Raw genomic sequence first — 22,119 nt, 5'->3', positions numbered from 1 at the left:
GGTGCTTAATGCTACACTGACGGTTAGATATTACATTTTCCACTACATGGTCTACAGAAATAGTGTCAGTTTACATGAACTACAGTCAAAGGGATCCTGTACACTGCTTTATGAGGGTACTTCAGAATGTCCATAGAAACATGAAATTTTAAACTTTAGTACAACATTTTTGTAACCATGCAGATTTCTCATATTTTCATAAGCTTTTGGAAGATGCCTCATATGCATAGATTTCAAATTTGTTTGTACCAAAATTTTTGTTGAGGATTTCTTTATTTGAAAGGCAGAGTGATACAGAAAGGGAAAGAGAGAGAGAGCGCAATCTTCCATATACTAGTTCACTCTCCAAATGGCCACAACTGCTGGAGCTGGGCAAGGCCAAAGTCATGAGCCAGGAACCCCATCCAGATCTCCCATGGGGGTGGCAGGAGCCCAATAACTTGGGTTAAACTCTACTGCTTTTTCAGGCATATTAGAAGGGAGCTGAATTAGAAAGACTCAAACTAGTACTCCAACATGGGATGCCGGCATCACAAGTGGTAGCTTAACCCACTGAAACACAACACTAGCCCCTAAACCTATCTTTTAATATCATTTTCCATGAATTTTTGAAGTACTCTTGTACATTTTTCTGTGATAATATGGGTCAATACATTCTAATGTCTATGTCCTAAGATGAGCAAAGGTAAGGTCAAAATCCTTGAATTTTTTTGCTGTTTTTAATGGACTTATTTATTTGAAAAGCAGAGTTACACAGAGAGGGAAAAACAGAGAGATCTTCCATCCACTGGTTCACTCCCCAAATGGCTGCAGCAACCATAGCTAGGCAAGGCCAAAGGCAGGATCCTGGAGCTTCATCTGTGTCTCCCATGTCGGTGGCAGGGGTCAAAGCATTTGGCCATCTTCCATTGCTTTCCCAAGCACATTAGCAGGCAGCTGGATTTGAAGTAGAGCAACCAGGACTCAAACAAGAACCCTTTCAGGATGACAACATAGCAGGCACTGGCTTAACCTGCTGTGCCACAACTCTGGCCCCCCAAACCCTCAACTTTTTAACCTCCAAGGATATCTTTATCCACCCAACTTCAGTCACTCTTGTCTATGGGCATTTGCCTGACATTGTCATCACCAGCTACTATACTCCTGCTAAAACTCACATGCGAGTATCCCTTCCCTGCCCAATAATTGTTCTATTAGAACTCCAAGTCCAATAGCTACCATCTCAGAGAGTACTGTACTCCAGAGATCCTACTGCCCTTTCACTATCCATCAGAGTGCTCAGGCCTCTTCTTATCTATCCTAAATTCCATCGCCCATCAGACCTTACCACTGCTCTTCACTGCATTGCCTCAGTCTCTTTCCATCATATTCACTTTGCTAATTTTCCAGACACAGTTACAATTGATTCTCTGTCTAGTAAGCTTCTCTGATCATGGAGTCGAACTAGGCAAGAGAAAAACTCAAAGCCACATTGACGTGTCTTCACTTTAAATGTATGACTACAAATCTCAAATGCATATTCAAACACTGTCTATTAATCCTTCTTTATTCTCTTTACTCCTCTACTCTCTAAAATGAATATCATGTGATCATTACACACTTCCAGTCTCTCTCTCCAGTGCCCTTTCCAAATGATAATGCTGTCCCTAACCCAATTCCTCAGAAGTATCAACACATACAGACTTTAGTTTTTCACTTATCTTTCTCTCCCGACCATTCCAGTTAGAATTCTTCCCTTTTATCAAGGTCCTCAGGGATTCCAATAATAGGAAGTCCAATGATTATCTTTTCTTTGTCCCTATCAACCATTTCAACAACATTTCACCCAACTATCCAGTCTTTCCTTCTTGGTGACAGTGATTTCCCATTTGCCTAATTTTCCCTGATCCAGCACTTCTTAACCCTAAATTCTCTGGTTTTATTTAACCTGTGTATGTTCAAATTATCTGTCTTTGTGTATTTTCTCTTCCTAGATGAGTGCATGGGGTCTCAAAGCTTCAAATTCCATCTCTAATACCATTATTCACATCTCCATCCCTAGCTCTCAGATACCCATCTGTTTATTTGATACTTCCACTTCAGTACTTAAGTATATTAAGCTTCAAGGTTTAAAGCAGATCACTTGATTTATTTTCCCTCTGGTCTTTTCCATCTCAGTAAATTTCTCAGCCACAGTACTACATGGTACCTGAAGAGTCTTCCTGGATGCCACTATTCCCCTCGCCATCCATATACAATTCATCTGCCGCAGGTAGGTCTTGCAAAATAAGTTCCCAAGCCTGCTCATTTTCTCTCCAGCAACACCTCTGGCACTTGGGCCTGTGATTATTCTCTTGCACTAATCCAATAGCCTCCTAACTGGATTTTCTACTTCCAACCTTATCTCTGATTCCACACTCCCAATGCATTTTTAACTGAGTGATTTTCTAAAATAAAAATCTGACCATGACTATCACTGTATTAACATTCCTATAAAAACTTTTTAAAAATTCCTTACCAAGGTCCAAAGGAGATCATGTACCCAACTGCTGCCTACCTCTTAGACTTTGTCCATTCTCTCTCCACTGGTTACTGTTACCTGAACATAGCAAGTTCATTTTGAACTTAGGACCATTCCATTTGCTATTCCTTCTGTCTCGGGCATTCTTACCTTAGTTCTTCCTTTTTTTTTTTTTTTTTTTCATTTGAGTCTCAGCTCACTTTTATAGTACAATCTTGGTTTTTTTGTTTTTATTTATTTTGACAGGCAGAGTGGACAGTGAGAGAGAGACAGAGAGAAAGGTCTTCCTTTGCCGTTGGTTCACCCTCCAATGGCCGCCGCCACTGGCGCATTGTGGCTGGCACATCGCGCTGATCCGAAGCTAGGAGCCAGGTGCTTCTCCTGGTCTCCCATGCGGTGCAGGACCCAAGCACTTGGGCCATCCTCCACTGCACTTCCGGGCCACAGCAGAGAGCTGGCCTGGAAGAGGAGCAACTGGGACAGAATCCGGTGCCCCGACGGGGACTAGAACCCAGTGTGCCGGCGCCGCAGGTGGAAGATTAGCCTATTAAGCTGCAGCGCTGGCTACAATCTTGTTTTATCATCAATAAACCATTTGCCCACCTTTATTAGCCTCTATCATATTACCCCATTTGTTTTTATTAATGCTTATCAAACAAGAAATCATTATTTTAAGTTTCTTTTTTATTATCTACACCCTTTCAGAAAAATATTACCCTATAAGATCAGATATGTCTTGTTCATTGTTCTCTTCCATGGGTTTAGAATAGTTCTTGGTACATGGTAGACATTATAAAAATACTTGCTAAATGAATGAATAAACAATAGACAAGTACAAAAAATTTAGAAGACATTAATGCAGTGTAAAACATAAAATTTTTCTAGGTATCACTATTTCATACTAAAATATTAAGATGAAATCTGAAACCCATTTCTTAATTATCAAAATAATTTTAGTTATTCCAACTACACTATAATTTGGCTAAGAGGCAAAACAAAATCTGCTTCCACTTTAGCGTCAGCAGCCTTTGATAATATAATCAGTGAGTCTTAACACTCCAAGCCACGAATAACACCTGGGAATTAATAAACCCTTTGAAGCTAAAAGAAGTTCTTCTTAATAAGTTACATCTAGCATTGAACACAAACACATGGTAAATACATTTTTTTTTTCTCATCTTTCTCTCTTAAACGATTAGAGAATGAATAGACCAAAACAGGATTTTAGCTGCAAGTCCTGCATGAGTGGACAGTTCCAAATAAGGGACAATTTTTCTCCTTTTCCTATTTTCTTTTGTTCCTTCCATACTCATAACATACTTAAAACATTTACCTACTTTGACACTCTACTTTTCATCACGAAGCTGAAATGGAGAGCAGGGCCAGGACTGGAACCCAGCAGCTTGGCTTCTGCACCAAATGCCTCCCCTAGCAGAATGGTTATCCTTGTATTTATTGCTAAGCTATACCCCATTGCATGCATGTATCCTAAGTTGTTTATCATCTACTGCTAGACATATGCTTGTTTCTGGTTTTTGCTATTGGGAATAACACTAATGAGAATATTCATGCACATGTCATTGTGTGGACAAGTTTTCATTCTCTTGGGGTAAAATCTAGGAGTGAAACTGCTGGAGTCATATGGCAAAGATGTTTAATCCCATATATACCTGCCAAACAGTTCCATGTGCATGTGCTTAAAAAGTTTAGTTTTGTTTTCCCAGTATAAAACTTTTAATAGTGAAATGTTCAGACTCTACCCCTAGTCTCCTTTCTCTGCTGTATGAGATGCTAATAGGATCTTCTCCATGTCCATGGAAATTTAGCTCATTAGAGCCATCCCACGACAGGGCTAAGGAGTAGATGCCACATGCAGCACTGTTTTACATGACACACTGAACTAATTAGAGGGAAGCTGCCCTTAACAGAGCCCAATGTGGGTACCACGGACTAGTAAATCTATTGAGAAGGAGCAGTGCATATTCAGCATGGTCTTTTGTATAAGATGTTATGGTTGAATTTTCTCAGGCCATCTTTGTATGCAGGACCCCAGAGACCCTCTTCTCCTTTCAGAGTTTACTCAGAACAACTTCATGAGCCTATCAGGGAGGTTTCCACCAGGACAGCTCACCACAGAGGCTACATTCTAAGTAAGATAAGAAAACTGAGCTCTCAGGGCCAGTGCTGTGTCACAGCAGGTAAAGCTGCTGCCTGTGGCGCCAGCACCCCAAATGGGTCCTGGTTTGTATCCTGGCTACTCCACTTCCAATCCAGCTCTCTGATATGGCCTGGAAAAGCAATAGAAGATGACCCAAGTGCTAGGGCCCCTGCACCCATGTGGAGACCCAAAAGAGGCTCCTGGCTTCGGATTGGCCCAGCTCTGGCCGTTGTGACCATTTAGGGAGTGAATCAGCAGATAGAAGACCTCTCTGCCTCTGCCTCTCTGTAACTGCTTTTCTAATGAATAATTAAAAAAAAAAAAAAAAAAAACTGAGCTCCCATCAGGAACTCTCCTGACTAGCATCTCTCCCTATGACTTGGACTGACCCAGGCAGGCAAGAAAGGACAACATCCAGAGTTGTAAGAAAGGTTTTGATTAAATTAGACATCCCGATTTGGGAATAACTATCATCCATAAAGAAATGCATGCACAATTCCTTTCCAGATTCCTTTTTTCTGATTCATGAGTATAGGCAAAGTCAGATATGAATGTAAAATATAACAGGACACATAACTTACAGCCAAATGATCCTGCTTCTCAGCCTCTTAGCTGAAATGATCTATTGCCCTACCTCTTGTATCTGGGCTGGCCTAGGATTTGCCTTGATGATCATAATGTGACGGAAGTGATTGCGTGTGTGTCTGCACTCTCACTCTCAGTGCTTTGCTACTGCCCTTTAAACAAACTGCCTGAAGAAAGGACAGAGAGGCAGGAGAGAGAAATAAGCCAACATAGCTAAGCCCACCCTTGGCCAGCCAGCCCTCAACTTACCCAGTGGTTGGCCAGAGACACAGAAGTGAGCCCAATGGAAAGCAAAAGAAGTTCCCAGTCAAAGCCAGTTCAAATTGCGAAACCACTGAAATGTGAGCCGAAGGAATGGAGCTTGTTTTAGGCCAACATTTTCTCCAGATAGTTTGTCATGCAGCAAAGCCTACTGATAATTGATCCATTCAGGAAATACTGCTAGCTTTTCTCCCATTAGCAGACTGAAGATCCACCCCCCTTACAACTTCTCCTTATCCTCACAGCCTTGACCTTTGAATCGCTTCTCTTGCTCTTGCAACTTTCTCAGTGTTTTCCTTTACCCCTACACTGTCTATTATCCCATCTACCCCAAATCCATCAGTTGAAGCCTTAACCCCCAGTATAATTAGGATTATATTGGAAGACAGGGCCTTTCAAGAGGTGATTCAATTAGAACAAAGCTTTTATAGGGTTTAAATCCAATCTGATTCGTATCCATATAAGAAGAAATTTGGACACTGGAGGAGATACCTAGAATGTGCATTGCTGCAGGAGTAACACCACATGTGTGCACGGGGAGAGGGTAGCCATCTAGCAGCCAGGCAGAGAAGCCTCAGAGAAAATCGCACCTGCCAAGTGCCTGACCTTGTACTTCCAACCTCCAGAACTGACAATGAAAGCCACCCAGGCTATGGTATTTTCCTGAGGCAGCACTAGCTGATTTTCACTGCAGAGAAAATGTGTCCTAAATTTTCCAGTTTTTTACTTCCTAATCACCCTGATAATTTCTTTTGTACTCTTCTTATTAAAAATTTTTAATTATTTGTCAGTTGATGGATCTAAAGGTCCAGCCATGCCTGCTCTCTGTACCAGTTCTCTGCCCTACCCGAAGCTCAAGAGCCAGTTGATATAGTCAGGGCAACAATTTGCACTGGCTGCATCATGCTCCACCTCACTGCCCCTCTCTAGAGGGCCTCCCTTGGGGTCCACTTAACCACCCGACTGGCCCTGGGTCGCTGCACCGACTGGCCCTTCTGCGACACTTTGGCTTTTCACAGCAAGTGTCCCAGGGATGGCTGGTTCACGGAGCAAGTGGGCACTTGAGAAAAGCTCCAGTCATTGGTGAGCATTTACAGAGTGAGCCAGTAGATGGACAGGAGGTCTTGGTCAGTTGGTCGGTTGGTCGGTCTCTTTCTCTCTCTCTCTCTTTCTCTTCTTCCCTCTCCATCCCTCCCTGCCTTTCAAATACATCCTTTTTTAAAAATATATATATATATATAAAATAATAACACTACCATTGTATCCACTTCTTGCAATGCCTATGTCATAATAAGAGTGCTTTCTCCAGCTACCTGCACGCTCACTGCAAAACCGCGGGCCCCCTGGCCGCATGGTAGGGGTCAGTAGATCACATCTGCACCTTGGTACCCCTCACAGGCCTCAAGACAGGGAAAGGAATGAGGCAGCTGATCTGGGTGGTGGTTGCCAGCCCAGGTCACCGGCTGGATCATCTCCTGGGTGGGTTCATTTAGTTCTCAGTTCTTCGCAAGCTGCCCTTCCCCACCTGAGGACAGCAAAGGCAACATGTCTGCTTCCCCTTCCATTTCAGAAATGTATTTACAACAGATTTTTCAAGTGCAACAGTTTCCACATTTTATTTATATACCTACCTAAAGGAGCTAAATGGAATGGACTTTCTTCACTGTCTTACAGAACAAACAAAGTGAACACTTTCATGGGTGAGTGGATCCATATTTCTCCCTGGAAAAGATTCAGGATGTCCAGCTCAAAATGGGAGAGTGCAGCACCAGTGAGTGAGAGGACAAGCAATCCTGTCTTTAGAAAGAGAAGCTGTTATTGGCCCTTGGGAAATGATGAAGAAAAGCTACTTTAATATCACAACAACTTCAAAAGCAGCAACCTCATGAGTAATATCTGAAAAGCCCAAAGAAACTACATAACATAAGGGGAATAGCTAAAATTTTAAACTATTTTCCTATACTAGACTGCTAGATATTTTCCAGTTTCTTCAAACCTTGAGGGAAAACTGAAACTACAAGAAATAATGCTAATACAACCTTTAAGAAGTTGAATGGAAAAGAAACAAAAGAAGCCTTGAGCATTTGCTAGAGTTGGAAACTGACATTTTGTTTTCAAATGTATCCCACTAGAATTTATGGTTAAGCATCCCTAACCCATTATTTTAAAAGTTGAGAATATTTTATAGTGCATACATTCTTACCGTACATGGATATGCCCATATACCCACCATTCTACATTACTCTAGTAGCTTTTTTGAATATCTTGCCCTTTATCCATCAAGCCATGCACCTTTCATTCTTTTTAAAAATGCATTTCAGAACAAATAAGCTAAAAAATAACCCTCAGTACCCTTCACCTAACCTCTTACACAACTCAGATTTAATCTTCCTCAGCTGAAGGTTGTGACTTTCTAAGAAGAAGGTGAGAGAAGAAAGTAAGTGAGTGTTCCTTATGCACCTAGCGTCAGGACCCAAGCAGAGGTAAAATTTTCTGGCAACGGGTAGAAGTCTTCCTATGAAAACCAGGAAGGACAATATTTCGCAAAATGCTGACCTTAGCAGCTGTTAAGGAAGTTATCTTTCAAAGGTCACGGTGTTGGCCTCATATCCTTTCTTCCTCCTTCCAATCAACTCAGGAAGAAAAACCAGTCGGCCATGGAGAGCAAGAGACACAGTGGCAGATGGCTACCCTGGAAACATAAAGAGTATGAGAAGCACCTGGCAGTCAGTCCTGTTGCAGAATTCTCTCTTCTAAAGAAGACACCCTAAGGTGGCAAAGGTAGACCATTTGGGTAAGAGGAGTGAGGGAGTAAGAAATTCTTCCTTCCCTTGTAACTCTTTCCTCCATGAATCAAGAATGGGAGGCTAATTTTGAGGTTGGGATATGCCTACAACTTTGGAATACCTCTAACATTAATGGATAATGAAAAAGAAATGGAAGGCCAGGGAAGGTCATTCAGAGCCCAAACAAAAGACTTAAAATTTCATACAGGGCTTCCCAGTCCGGTTGACCAGTATGGGAAGAACAGCGAGCCACTGTACAGAAATGTGCCCAAGGAATGAGTGTTGTGTTTATGCTAGAGCATTACCAGGACACAGTTCAAGGGGGCAAGATGGGTACAACAGTGGCAGCAGAGGGGTTTGCTATGGCAGATGGTATTCACAAAAATAGCATTATGACTTTCACACTCTTCTCACTGAGAGCTGGACTCTTAAGCCTCCTCCCCGTGAAACTGGGCAGGTTTCTGATTCGTCTGGAACCAAAATAACATGGAGAGAGTGAGGAGGCATGACTTTCAATGCCAAGTCACAAAGAAAAGCTGCTTTGACTTTCTCAGCTGGAATAATCACAATGGAGCCGACAAAGTCACTGTCCTTGAAGAAGTCCACACTTGTCCATGAAGAGAGGGAGATGCAATTCAGGCACCAGCTGCTCCAGCCTCCTGCTCTTTCAGTTTCAGCTGCCATTCAACTACAATTGTACAAGAGACCCTAGGCCAGAAACACAGAGTCACACCTTCCCAAACTCCTGACCCACAGAAAAGATGACAGGTTAAAGATAACCATTGTTACTTCAAGTCACTACATTTTCAAGTCATTTCTGACACGGTAAATAACCTGAACAGATCGCAACGTCACACTGAATCATGGTGACACTTCTGCAAAATCAGGTCTTTGGCCCTCATGTCAATTGGGTCACTAACATGTGAGTCTCATGAGTATACATGTCAAGTACCCACACTCTTCTAGAATCTTCTCCCAAAATACAGCATATACCTGGGTATCTTTTCCATCACCTGACATGCTTCCTTTCCTCTTTAAAATGTTTCTACATTTTACCCTCCTTCCAAGACACACATTTTTCCTAGAATTCTCCTTTCTGTAGGTTATCAGTGACATCTTAGCTTTAGTCTCAGTTCTTATCTACAAGGCATTCAGTCCAAAAATGGAACCTACAGTGGCCCCTCAAGGGCAGACAGGCTTAGCTCCTCTGGATGACAGTGGTGCCTCATTTCCTTATTGAATAGGGATGCAGAGTTGGCAAAGTCAAGAGCACTGACAGAGTCTCATCTCTGTAGGCAAGTAAAGCTTTTGACCAGAATTTTTCTATAACATTCTGAACTTGTCCAATTCAACACTAGTCAAATGTTGCTTTGGAGCAATTGAAATATGGCTAGTCTAAATTGAGATTTGTTGTAAGTATACAATACACAACAGATTTTAAAAAACATAAAATTGTAATAAGGTTTATATTGATTAAATGTTGAAATGATGATGTGGATATGCTGTGCTAAATAAATTATTGAAATTAATTACACGTGTGGTGTTGGATGTCCCAGCCTCCAGCTTGAGCTGCTTCTTTCGATTATCCTAATGAAGCCACAAGCATACTTAAAGTTTTGATCTTGCTCACATGATGTCTATTGGACAATACTGGTCTTGGACATCAAATGAACATTTGTGCTACCCTGAACGAATTGAAGGTACCTGAGAAAATATCATATATTGTCCATAAAGGTGTGTTAAAATAAAAAAAAAAAAACTTTTAGAGTTAAAAGTGAACTATTGGGAAATAAAAGACAGTTAAAAGAGATGAGAATAAAAATAAAAAGTAAAAATGAGTATGGGTACTTGGAAATGTTTGCTGGACCCTGAAATCACTATTCACCATGCCATTAATCTAAGGTCAACTTTACGAGGTAGTTGTTTGACACAGTAATAATATCCCTCTTGGGATGCCTACCATCTCCTATCGTATGTGAGTCTGAGTCCCAGTTATGCTTCAAATTCAGCGTCCTGCTAATGCACACCCATGGAAGCAGCAGTAATGGTTCAAGTAGTTGTGCCCTCCCACTCACATGGGCAGATTCGGATTGAGTTCCTGGTTCCTGGCTTTGGCCAAGCCCAGCCCTGATTATTGCTAGTATCTGGGGAGTGAACTAGCAAGCGGGAGCACTATCTGCTCTCTCTACCGCTCTCTCTCTTTCAAATGAATAAAAATAATAAATAAAAGAAAGCTCTGAAAACTCAGATTTTATTTTTCTAACTCTTATGTATAGGGACTTCACTAGCTGAAAATTACCTAGGAACCTCCCAACACTGCAATCACTTTAGAGGTTGGACTTCTGAAGCACTAGCTTAACTGCCGTCTCAAGAGAAGAAAATGAATCTTATGTGGCTTGTGAAAGTACTTAGCTCACACCAGGAAATGGCCAAAGGAATGAGAAGTGTGACAGCAGAAGTGAGGAAGTGAGATGGCACAGCACGTGATGGAACAGGCTTTTGGTAAAGGAGATGCTCACTGCGTCCTGCTCTGATCTCGCTGGGTCCCTCTGAACGGTGCTGTGTGCGCCATGCCCAGCTTTTGTGAGGTTTGCTTCTAACAAATGGCATCTGCACATTTCATCAGAGGGACACCCTTCAACCCTTGGAATTGCCTCACCTGCAGATGCAGAAGGCTGAAGTGCTTGGAAGTTACATCTCCTTTATCACCTGCCCACATCAGGGAGATGCCGGAACAGAAAGCCCAGCTCCACTGCTCCAAGTGTTAAGACTCTGGAAGCAATTATGTTGCAGAGCTCCCCCATGAGGCAGGCTGAGGCAAGGCACTTTGCTCCACCCATCCCCCAGCTTGGTTTCTTGTCTTCCCTTCTATAACTTATGACTAGGTTCTCCTGGGAGCCCTGCCTTCTTCCTAAACTCTCATCTCACATGCACTTATAGAGAGCTTAACTGAAGATACGGATGCACTGTAAACATTCAAAGCCACAGATTCTTTTTTTTTTTTTTTAACTTTTATTTAATGAATATACGTTTCCAAAGTACGAATAATGGATTACTATGGCTTCCCCCCCATACCGTCCCTCCCACCCACAACCCTCCCCTTTCCCACTCCCTCTCCCCTTCCATTCACATCAAGATTCATTTTTGATTATCTTAATATACAGAAGATCAGCTTAGTATACATTAAGTAAGGATTTCAACAGTTTGCTCCCACACAGAAACATAAAGTGAAAAATAATAGATGATTTTTTTTAATGATGATGAAATCAGATCAGACCTATTGTCATGTTTAATCCCAGTGAGAGTCAAGTTGGGAGTTGATAGTTTCTATTCTTTTCTTTTTTTTTTTTTTTTTTTTACAGAGGATCAGTTTAGTATGCATTAAGTAAAGATTTCAACAGTTTGCACCCCCATAGAAACACAAAGTGAAATATATTATTTGAGTACTCGTTATAGCATTAAATCTCAATGCACAGCACATTAATGACAGAGATCCTACATGAGGAGTAAGTGCACAGTGACTCCTGTTGTTGACTTTACCAATTGACACTCCTGTCTATGGCATCAGTAATCTCCCTATGCTCCAGTCATGAGTTTCCAAGGCTATGGAAGCCCCTTGAGTTCTCCGACTCTTATCTTGTTTAGACAAGGTCATAGTCAAAGTGGAGGTTCTCTCCTCCCTTCAGAGAAAGGTACCTCCTTCTTTGAAGACCTGTTCTTTTCACTGAGATCTCACTCACAGAGATCTTTTGCCAGAGTGTCTTGGCTTTCCATGCCTGAAATACTCTCATGGGCTTTTCAGCCAGATCTGAATGCCTTTAGGGCTGATTCTGAGGCCAGAGTGCTATTTAGGGCATCTGCCATTCTATGAGTCTGCTGAGTATCTCACTTCCCATGTTGGATCACTCTCCCCTTTATTTATTCTATCGGTTACTGTTAGCAGGTACTAGACTTGTTTATGTGCTCCCTTTGACTCTTAGTCCTTTCATTATGATCAATTGCGAACTGAAATTGATCACTTGGACTAGTGAGATGGCATTGGTACATGCCACCTTGATGGGATTAAATTGGAGTCCCCTGGTATGTTTCTAACTCTACCATTTGGGGCAAGTCAGCTTGAGCATGTCCCAAATTATATATCTCTTCCCTCTCTTATTCCTACTCTTATGTTTAACAGGGATCACATTTCAGTTAAATTTCAACACTTAAGAATAACTGTGTATTAATTACAGAATTAAATCAGTCATATTAAGTAGAACAGACAAAAAAACTACTAAGAGGGATAATGTATTAAGTTGTTCATTAACAGTCAGGGCTATGCTGATCAAGTCACCGTTTCCCATAGTGTCCCTTTCACTTCAACAAGTTTCCTTTTTGGTGTTCAGTCAGTTGTCACCGATCAGGGAGAACATATGGTATTTGTCCCTTTGGGACTGGCTTATTTCACTCAGCATGATGTGTTCCAGATTCCTCCATTTTGTTGCAAATGACTGGATTTCGTTGTTTCTTACTGCAGTATAGTATTCTAAAGAGTACATATCCCATAATTTCTTTATCCAGTCTACCGTTGATGTCAAAGCCACAGATTCTGTGATTGCTGTTCTTAGATCATGCGTAAGAGCTTCTGTACCACTCAAGTACGAAATAACCGTAGGACTCAACTCACAGTTTAATGAGAAATGACTTAGTCTGTGCTGCTATAACAGAACAACATAGACTTGGTAAAGAACAGAAGTTTATCTCTTACCAAGATCAAAGTGCTGGCATTTAATTTGTGGGTACCTCCTTACTGTGTCCTCACATGACAGAAACTCAAGAGGCAAGCCAGTTGATGCTGTGCAAAGCCTCTTTTATAATGGCCTAATCTTGTTAACAAAGGAGCAGCCTTCATGGCCTAATCACTTCTTAAAGGCCCCACCTCTTAATACCACTGCACAGGCAACACCTGAACTTTGGAGGGGCCCAGTCAAACCAAAGCACTCAAGAGTATCTTTGTTCCTAAAGAACATTTCAGCAACTCAAGAACATAGGTCTTAGATCTAAAAAAAATTCTAATACCTAATATTTGCATGCCCTCAGGTTTGTGAGAAGTCAAGACAGCACAGGTAGAAAGAAAAGTCAACATTAAAGTTTGGTGACATGCATACTTAACACTAATGTTATAAATTTTGCACATATTCAGCATTTAATAAAAACAATACAAAATCATGCAGAAAAGAACAAAGCGTCCCCAACATTAGGTAGCTTTTTCAAAATATTACCATATCTTCCAATACTTAGAGAGTTGTCAAGAGTAGCTTTCTTTTCATGAAACTCGACAGCAGCCTTTGATTTGACTGCAGCTACTAAATTATTATTAACCAAGAGTCACTCTGTGGCTTGCAATGTAAGAGTATAATAATTCATCCAAAATTGTCATTTTTAAAAAAATTTTAAGAGTTTAATCGACCAACATAGATGAAAAGCTTAGATGAATGTGATACAAATAAGTGAGATCTAAAATACATTTCGTGCCATTACAAGGATCAAAATATGTTCTTGTAGATGTAACTAGCCTTAAAAATCATGTTTACCTTTCTCTGAAGGGAGGAGAGAACTTCCACTTTGACTATGGCCTTGTCTAAATAAGATCAGAGTTTGTGAACTCAAGAGGCTTCCATAGCCTTGGCAGCTCATGACAAGAGCCTCAGGTGATTACTGATGTCATAAATAAAAGTGTCAATTGTTAAATCAACAACAGGAGTAACTGTGCTCCTACTTCCCATGTAGGATCTCTGTCCTTAATGTGTGGTACTATGCTAATTAACAGTAAAACTACTACTCAAACAGTACTCTATACTTTGTGCGTCTGTGTGGGTGCAGTCTGTTGAAATCTTTACTTAATATATACTAAGTTGATCTTCTGCGTATAAAGATAATTGAAAATGAATCTTGCTGAAGAATGGGATGGGAGAGGGAGTGGGAGATGGGATGGTGGCAGGTGGAAGGGAGGTTATGGGGGGGGAAAGCCGCTATAATCCAAAAGTTGTACTTTGGAAATTTATATTTATTAAATAAAAGTTGAAAAAAAAATCATGTTTAGAGGCTGGCCCTGTGGCGTAGTGGGTAAAGCTGCTGCCTACAGTGCTGGCCTCCCATATGGGTGCTGGTTCAAGTCCCAGCTGCTCCACTTCCAATCCAGCTCTCTGCTATGGCCTGGGAAAGCAGTGGAAGATGGCCCAAGCCCTTGGTCGCCTGCACCTGTATGGGAAACCTGGAGGAAGCTCCTGGCTCCTGGCTCCTGGCTTCAGATCAGTGCTGTTCCGGCCATTGCAACCATCTGGTGAGTGAACCAGCAGATGGAAGACCTCTCTCTCTCTCTCTCTCTCTCTCTCTCTCTCTTTTTCTCTGCCTTTGTAACTCTGCCTTTTAGATAAATAAATCCATCTTTTTTTAAAAAAATTTTTTAGAGATAACATATATAGCACTGCTCACTATTAGAATTATGGGGAAAGGAACAGGCATTTCAAGACAAAACCAGAAAAGTTCACATTCCAGGGCTTAGAGTTTCTCATTTTGAGTACAGAAAAACATTACAAAAGAATTATATTCATGTCAATAAAAATATCCTAGTAATTCAAAATATTCAAGTATTGAATGGTGCTTGAGTAGAGGCTAAATGCTCTAATGTTAAATTTATGTATTTATTTACTCATTTTCATTTATTTAACAGGCAGAGAGACAGGGAGAGACAGAGAACTTGCATCCACTCATGCACTTCCCAAATGTCTGCATGCCCAGGACTGGATCAGGCCAAAGTGAGGAGCAAGGACCTCAATTTAGGTTTCCCATGTAGGTGACAGGGACCCAGGACAGGGACCTGCTACTTCCCAGGGTGTATATTAGCAGAAACTAGATTCAGAAATACAGCTGGGACTGAAACCCACATACTCTAATATGGGATGCAGGCCTTCTAAATGGCATCTTAACTGCTGTGCTAAATGCCCCACCCCCATTATTATTTTCAGGAGAGAATGGAAGGAAATATAGAAGATTTATCTTTTGGGGAAGAATGTGATACTGATACAAAGATAATCAGCAACCGTATGACATTCAGGTCACCAAGTCCAATCAGGTCCTACCTGGCATGGGTGAAGAAAAGAACCCAAAATCTTTGTAAATTCAAATGCACAGCATTTATAACACTGAACACAGTGGGATTTCTCCTTTGAATGTAAAATATTTAGCAAGCAACTTCTGAACCCTTTGGGATTTTTTTCTAACTCTGGAATCAAGTGTTTATATTCACTAAGCACATAATTCTTCATAGAAATCATTTATAATACAGCTGATGAAAAATGACCTATTTAAGGATAATACTACTATTATACAGGGAAAGTGGATAGTTCAGAAAAAATTTAATGAAAGAATAAAAAGCAGATGAACTATCTACATTGATTTAAAGTCCCTAGAGGATTATTCAAACCTGCCTCCCCCACACCCCCTTCCCAACTCTGCTTTGCCTACTAAGACATGGTTTATGAGTCATCCTTAGGGAACAGCAAAATATAGTGCACTTGACTAAAAATAGGTAGGAACATTGAATAATAAATCTACTTTCTTGATATTCTCATGTCATCATTAAGCACTGATCACTTGAAGAAGTGTCAGGTTATACGATTCTCCCCTCCCCTCCCAGAAAGGCTGGAATAAAATCAGCCACTGGCATTGTGGGAAAGAAATGAAGTTTCTGACATGACGCACAACACGTAGAAGATAATGTGAAATGCCTAGGGCCCAGAGTTCACCCAGAAGAACAGTACAGTTGGTAGTTCATGTGACACAGTACAACTTTTTTCCACTCCTAAAGCAATTATAAAACTTCTATTTGATTAAGGGGTCAGAAAAGAACAGTCACTCATATTCACCAGGATGCTGGCCCTAGCATCAGTGAGGTCAGAACTGTGGTATAGTGGGTAAAGCTACTACCTAAGACACCACTAGCATCCTATAGCACTGGTTTGAGCCCTGGCTGCCCTACTTCTGATCCAGCTCCCAGGCAGCAAATGATGGGCCCAGCTACTTAGACCCCTACACTCACTTGGGAGACTCAGAAGATGTTCCTGGCTCCGGATTAGCCCAGCTCCAGCCATGTGGCCATGTGGGGGAGTGAACAAGGGGATAGAAGATCTCTCTCTCTCTCTCTGTAACTCTTTTAATAAATAAATAAATCTTTTTTTTATTTTTAAAGCATTGGGAGGTCTCAGTTTATAAGTAAAATGAACTAGCCATATAAAGATATTTCTGGTTCTCATTCTAGAATTTCATGAAAGGTTTAGTAAACGGCATGTTAGAGAAACGTTGGAAAAATTTATTTACATCATCCCCACACATGGGGATGGAGGATTCCAGCTGGTAATCACACAGCTGTGATTTTTCACATGGTTGGAAATTTTCTTAGGCCAGCCCTGCATAACACAGAAAACTTCTCTTTGGAAAGAATCATTGTGAACAATCACTTCAGTAACTCCCGATGCTTACCATACACAGGCCATACCACTGCAGATAGTGACAGAAAACAACGTAAGGTGAAGTGCCCAACTGGAAGCTAACCAATGCTGGGAGATTCTGCTTAAAGCTCAACAGAACCAGGCACATGTCTGTGAATCAGTTGAAAGAGATGTTTATTTCAGTTGGGGCATCAGTGTGAAGGAAGGGATTCCTTTCACAGATGGAAAGCTCTAGAACCCCACAGCTAGTGAATCTTCATCACAGGCCACATACTACTCACCAAGCAGCTCCGAACCGACTGCAGGCGATGTCCCTTCAGCCCAACTCACCACACAGTCCTCTGTAAAGCAAGCAGACACAAACAAGAGAAAATCAAACTAAAGCACTTTCAGAGTTCTCATTCAGACAAGCAGCTCTTTGCACTTCCAAATCAATACCTATGATTTTGTTAAAAAATACATATCAGAAAGATATTCTAAAAAATTAGAGTGACATTAGTTCCACACAACAAATACATACAACCATCAAATCAAAAATATCATTGCTAGACCAGCTTACAAGTATTACACACCCTCTCTTCAATGCTGCTAATCTGCTACTTAAACTATTAAAATAATTAGGCAGCAATTGAACAACAAGAGTATCTAAAATCTTCTTGAAGTAAATATAATTGTCATTCCTGATTAGTAGTAAAATGTCCTTGGCTGAATTCTAATTGGAAGACACCTTTCAAATGACCTTAGATGAACTACAATCAAAATAAACCTTTCAAAGAGTACTGCTGAACAGGAAAGATTTACAACAGAATTGCATCTGCCTACAAAAAGAGTCATTGCTTTTTATGTATGTGTCAGTATTTTCTTTGTTAATAAGGTTTTTTTTTATGTTAAGTCTAGATTTGACATTGAGTTTTGAGTTGGCTGAAAGTTACATTCCAAGATCTCTCTAAGATATAGGGGAAGAAAAAGTTTCAGGTAGTAGCAGAAGTAAAGAAGTCAAATGAAACCACATGAATGTAGGAAGAAACTAGAAGCAGAAAAAGCATCAGTTGAGACCTGGAAAAATGTTATCTGCAGAGGCTGAACTTGTAATTTGTGAAGGTCATCATCTCTGTACGGAGATGGCTACAGCAGAGTGCCTTAATGAGGCCCCAAGTAGGAGAGCGAATTCATCCAGTGTAACAGTATGCTGTGAAAAAGAAAGGAGCACATCTGGCTATGTATAGCAGACATGTCAACAAATTCTCATCTCGTAGTATTAATTTTAAAAAATAAAGTAGCAACATAATATGTGTATGATGATCCCATTGTGTTAAAACAAACCTTACTAATGTATATATCTTACAGTTAACCTAAGAACATTTAGCTATTAATCAAGAAAGACAATTATATTTACTTCCAGAAGATTTTAGATAGTCATGTTGTTCAATTGTTGCTTGGTTATTTTAATAAATTCAGAGGTTGAGCAGCAGATTAGTAACATCCAAGAAAGGGTGTATGGTTCCTGCAGGCTAGGTATAACAGTAATATTTCTGATTTTATGACAGTATGTCTTTTTGCATGTTTATATGCAAAGAACACATCTGGAGAACTATCAAGAAACTTCTCAGCCTGACTGCCATTGGAGAACTGGTATTGACAGAAGGTATTTTAAAAAAAAAGTCAGGAGAAGCATTTAGTTCAGCAGTAAAGGTGCTGGTTGAGATGTCCTTGTCCCATATTTTAGTGTCTGGGTTTGAATTTGGGTTCCTCTCTTCATTCCAGCTTCCTGCTAATGTGCACTCTGGGAGACGGTGACCTACATGGGAAACAGAGACTGAGTCATTGGTTCACGGCTTCATCCCTGGCTCAGCCCCAACCACTGTGGGCTTCTGGGGAGTGAACCAGAGGATGGGAGCTTGTTCTGTGTCTGTCTGTCTTATTTGTCTCTCTGTGTTCCTCTAAAAAATAAATAAGCATGTTTCTTTCCCTGAAAGGACTTCTACTTTAATCTAACATTTAACTACTATGTAATATTTTACCATAAAATATGTTACTCAAAATTGAAAATGGAAGAGGTATTTTACCACATTTAATGATAAAATATTATATAACAGTTAATAAACCAAAATTCACCAAATGGACCATTACTAACCATAATTTAACAAAGGTAAACTCTCTATAGAAACAGTATATTTCAAATGTACAGAATGAGAGAATATACAGCATCAGGTATATTTTGGTGGATATGTACAATGGCCCCGACTCTAAGCATGAACTGCATAAAATTTATACAATCCACAGAACAATTCTAAAATGCATGCACCGTCATGATTGCCATTTTAGACCAGAGAAAACTGTGAAGCTGAATGAATATTCAGGAATCCCATAGAGCTGGCATTCAAACTTGGTACTGGACCCATGTTTAACCCCTCTCAGACTGCCTCCTCCAAGACATTATATTTTCTGTATTACATTTATATTTGAAAGTATCATAAGTATGAAACTGTAAATTCCAGGAGGACAGGGATTGTGTGTGTACTGAAAATCATTATGTATATTCTCAGCCTGTAGCACAGTGCCATGCACTTCGTGGGTAGTGAATAAATCTTTGCTGAGTGGCTTACCTAGAACTGAAATAAGCCTTATACACTTTGGGCACTCCCCAGATGGCCACAACGGCCAGAGCTGTGCCGATCCGAAGCCAGGAGCCAGGAGCTTCTTCCGGGTCTCCCACGTGGGTGCAGAGGCCCAAGGACTTGGGCCATCTTCTACTGGTATCCCAGGCCATAGCAGAGAACTGGATGGGAAGAGGAGCAGCCAGGACTAGAACCGGCGCCCATATGGGATGCCGGCACTTCAGGCCAGGGCTTTACCCTGCTGTGCCACAGTGCCGGCCCCTGGATTTCTTTTTGAGGTGATGAAAATATTCTAAGATTAGACTGTGGTGATGATTGCACAATTCTGTGAATATACTAAAATCCACTGAATTGAATATTTTCAAGTGCATAAATTTTATGATATGTAAATTATAGTTCATTAAAATGGCTTTTTATTAAAAGGCTGCATTTCAATTAGCTTGACAGTGAATGTTTGTCAGCATTTCTTCAAAAATGACAAGACATTTAGACCACTTTCTTCAAGAAAATACAATCCCATCCAGGTGGCATGTACCAATGCCATCTCACTAGTCCAAGTGATCAATTTCTGTTCACAATTGATCACACTGATAGATCTAAGAGTCAAAGGGATCACACAAACAAGACTAGTGTCTGCTAATACTAACTGATAGAATCAAAAAGGGAGAGAATGATCCATCATGGGAAGTGGGATACACAGCAGACTCATAGAATGGCAGATGTCCTAAATAGCACTCTGGCCTCAGAATCAGCCCTTAAGGCATTTGGATATGGCTGAAGAGCCCATGAGAGTATTTTAGGCATGGAAAGCCAAGACACTCTGGGGGGGAAAAAAAAAACCCTAAATGAAAGATCTCTGTAAGTGAAATCCCAGTGGAAAGAATGGGGCCATCAAAGAAGGAGGTACCTTTCTCTGAAGGGAGGAGAGAACTTCCACTTTGACTATGACCCTGTCGGAATAAGATCGAAGTCGGTGAACTCAAAAGGCTTCCATAGCCTTGGCAACTCATGACTAGAGCCTAGGGAGATTACTGATGCCATAAACAGGAGTGCCAAATTGTTAAGTCAACAACAGGAGTCACTGTGTACTTACTTCTCATGTGGGATCTGTCCTTAATGTGTTGTCCAATGTGAAGTAATGCTATAACTATTACTGAAACAGTATTTTACACTTTGTGTTTCTGTATGGGTGCAAACTGATGAAATCTTTACTTAACATATACTAAATCGATCTTCTGTATATAAAGATAATTGAAAATGAATCGATGTGAATGGAATGGGAGAGGGAGCGGGAGATAGGAGGGGTGCGAGTGGGAGGGAAATTATAGGGGGGGAAAGCCACTGTAATCCATAAACTGTACTTTGGAAATTTATATTTACTAAATAAAAAAATTAAAAAATCCATTGTTGAGAATCTCCATGGGATTTTTTTGTGACAGAAAAAACAGAATTATGGTGGGTGTTTTGTACAGCAGTTAAGACACTGGTGGAGAGGTTCATAGTTTATGTAGGAATGGCCTGAATTTAAGTCCCAGCTCCACTCCATATTCCAGCTTCCTGCTAATGCACACACTGGGAGGAAGCAGAAGAGGGCTCGAGTATTTGGTCTGTGCCACCCACATAAGAGACATAAATTGATTTTCTTGTTTCTGACTTGGACCTGGCCTAGGCCCAGCCACTGTAGGCATTTGGAGAGTGAACCAGCATTGAAAGATCTCTCATTGTCAACCTCTCTGTCTTTCTGCCTTTCAAATAAAATAAGTAAACAATATGTAAGTTACTTTTAAAAATAGAAATACACAATTGTGATTTGCCTTTTTACAAACAGCACACATGTGGAGCTGCCACCAAACACTAAGTAAACACCAGCCTTTTACTGCAAATTACTACTAATAATGCTATAATGGTGGAGATACCATCTTATTTCAAAAGAATGAGATACATTACGCAGAGGTGAAGTTTTTCCTTAATGGAGGGAAAAGGAACTACAAATTTTCAAGGGTGATACTGTCAGGCCTGTTTCAATGAATCTATATTCTTTATATTCTTTTTTTTTTTTTCATTTCATTTGAAAGGCAGAGGGAGATCTTTCATCCACTAGTTCACTCCCCAGCCACCTTCAGTAGCCATGCCTGTGCCAGGCTAAAGCCAGGAGGCTGGAATTCAATGTGGTTTGAGTGGCAGGGACCCAAGTACTCCACCTATCATCTACCACCTCTCAGGATGCACATTAGCAGAGCCTAGACTGGAAGTGGAGGAGCTGAGATGTGGGCATCTCAAGTGGTGACTTCAGTTACTGCACCAAATGCCCACCCCCAGGTGAATCCATATTCTAAATGCAAAAGTCAGCACTGAATGCTCTTCCCAAGATAATATTTAGATATTATTTTCAATAAAGAATAACAGGGCAAAATTGAACCACAGCAGAGATTAGTTCACTCTTACCTACTACTGAATGTGGAAATTATTGTTTTGTAAGGTTATAGGGTGTGAGAAGACAGTTATGTCAGTGATTTTGTGCAGTGTAACAAACCATCTCACACCTTTGTGGCTTCAATCAATACCTAGTTATTTTGGTTTGTGCACTGCGGTTTCAAGTTAGCAAGAGCAGAAAGAGGGCAGGCTAGAACATATAAGCATTTCCCATGCACTTGCTGTGCCATAGGTGCAAATGTTCCCTAAGCACTGGGCAAAGCAAGTCACAGGGTAATGCCCACCAGCA

General features: G+C 40.7%; 1 protein-coding gene across 37 annotated transcripts in view; it reads right to left on the bottom strand.

Moving 5' to 3' along the window:
• PLCB4 (phospholipase C beta 4) overlaps positions 1-22,119 on the bottom strand; it is a 439,427-nt gene that overhangs the window by 246,647 nt on the left and 170,661 nt on the right. For 26 of the 37 annotated variants that reach the window (XM_051846249.2, XM_051846237.2, XM_070052082.1 and 23 more), the window contains one exon: positions 17,061-17,120. The gene's annotated coding sequence lies outside the window, so the exon portion shown is untranslated. Of the gene's footprint in view, positions 1-7,135; positions 7,302-8,060; positions 8,197-17,060; positions 17,121-22,119 lie in introns of all 37 variants that reach the window. The other 11 variants (XM_070052074.1, XM_051846247.2, XM_070052084.1 and 8 more) reach the window with 4 other exon arrangements.

Source organism: Oryctolagus cuniculus, chromosome 11 (genome assembly GCF_964237555.1).
Source record: "Oryctolagus cuniculus chromosome 11, mOryCun1.1, whole genome shotgun sequence".
In the NCBI taxonomy this organism is placed as follows: domain Eukaryota; kingdom Metazoa; phylum Chordata; class Mammalia; order Lagomorpha; family Leporidae; genus Oryctolagus; species Oryctolagus cuniculus.
The sequence above is the reverse complement of the archived record's forward strand: the minus strand, read 5'-3'. Positions and strand labels throughout refer to the sequence as shown.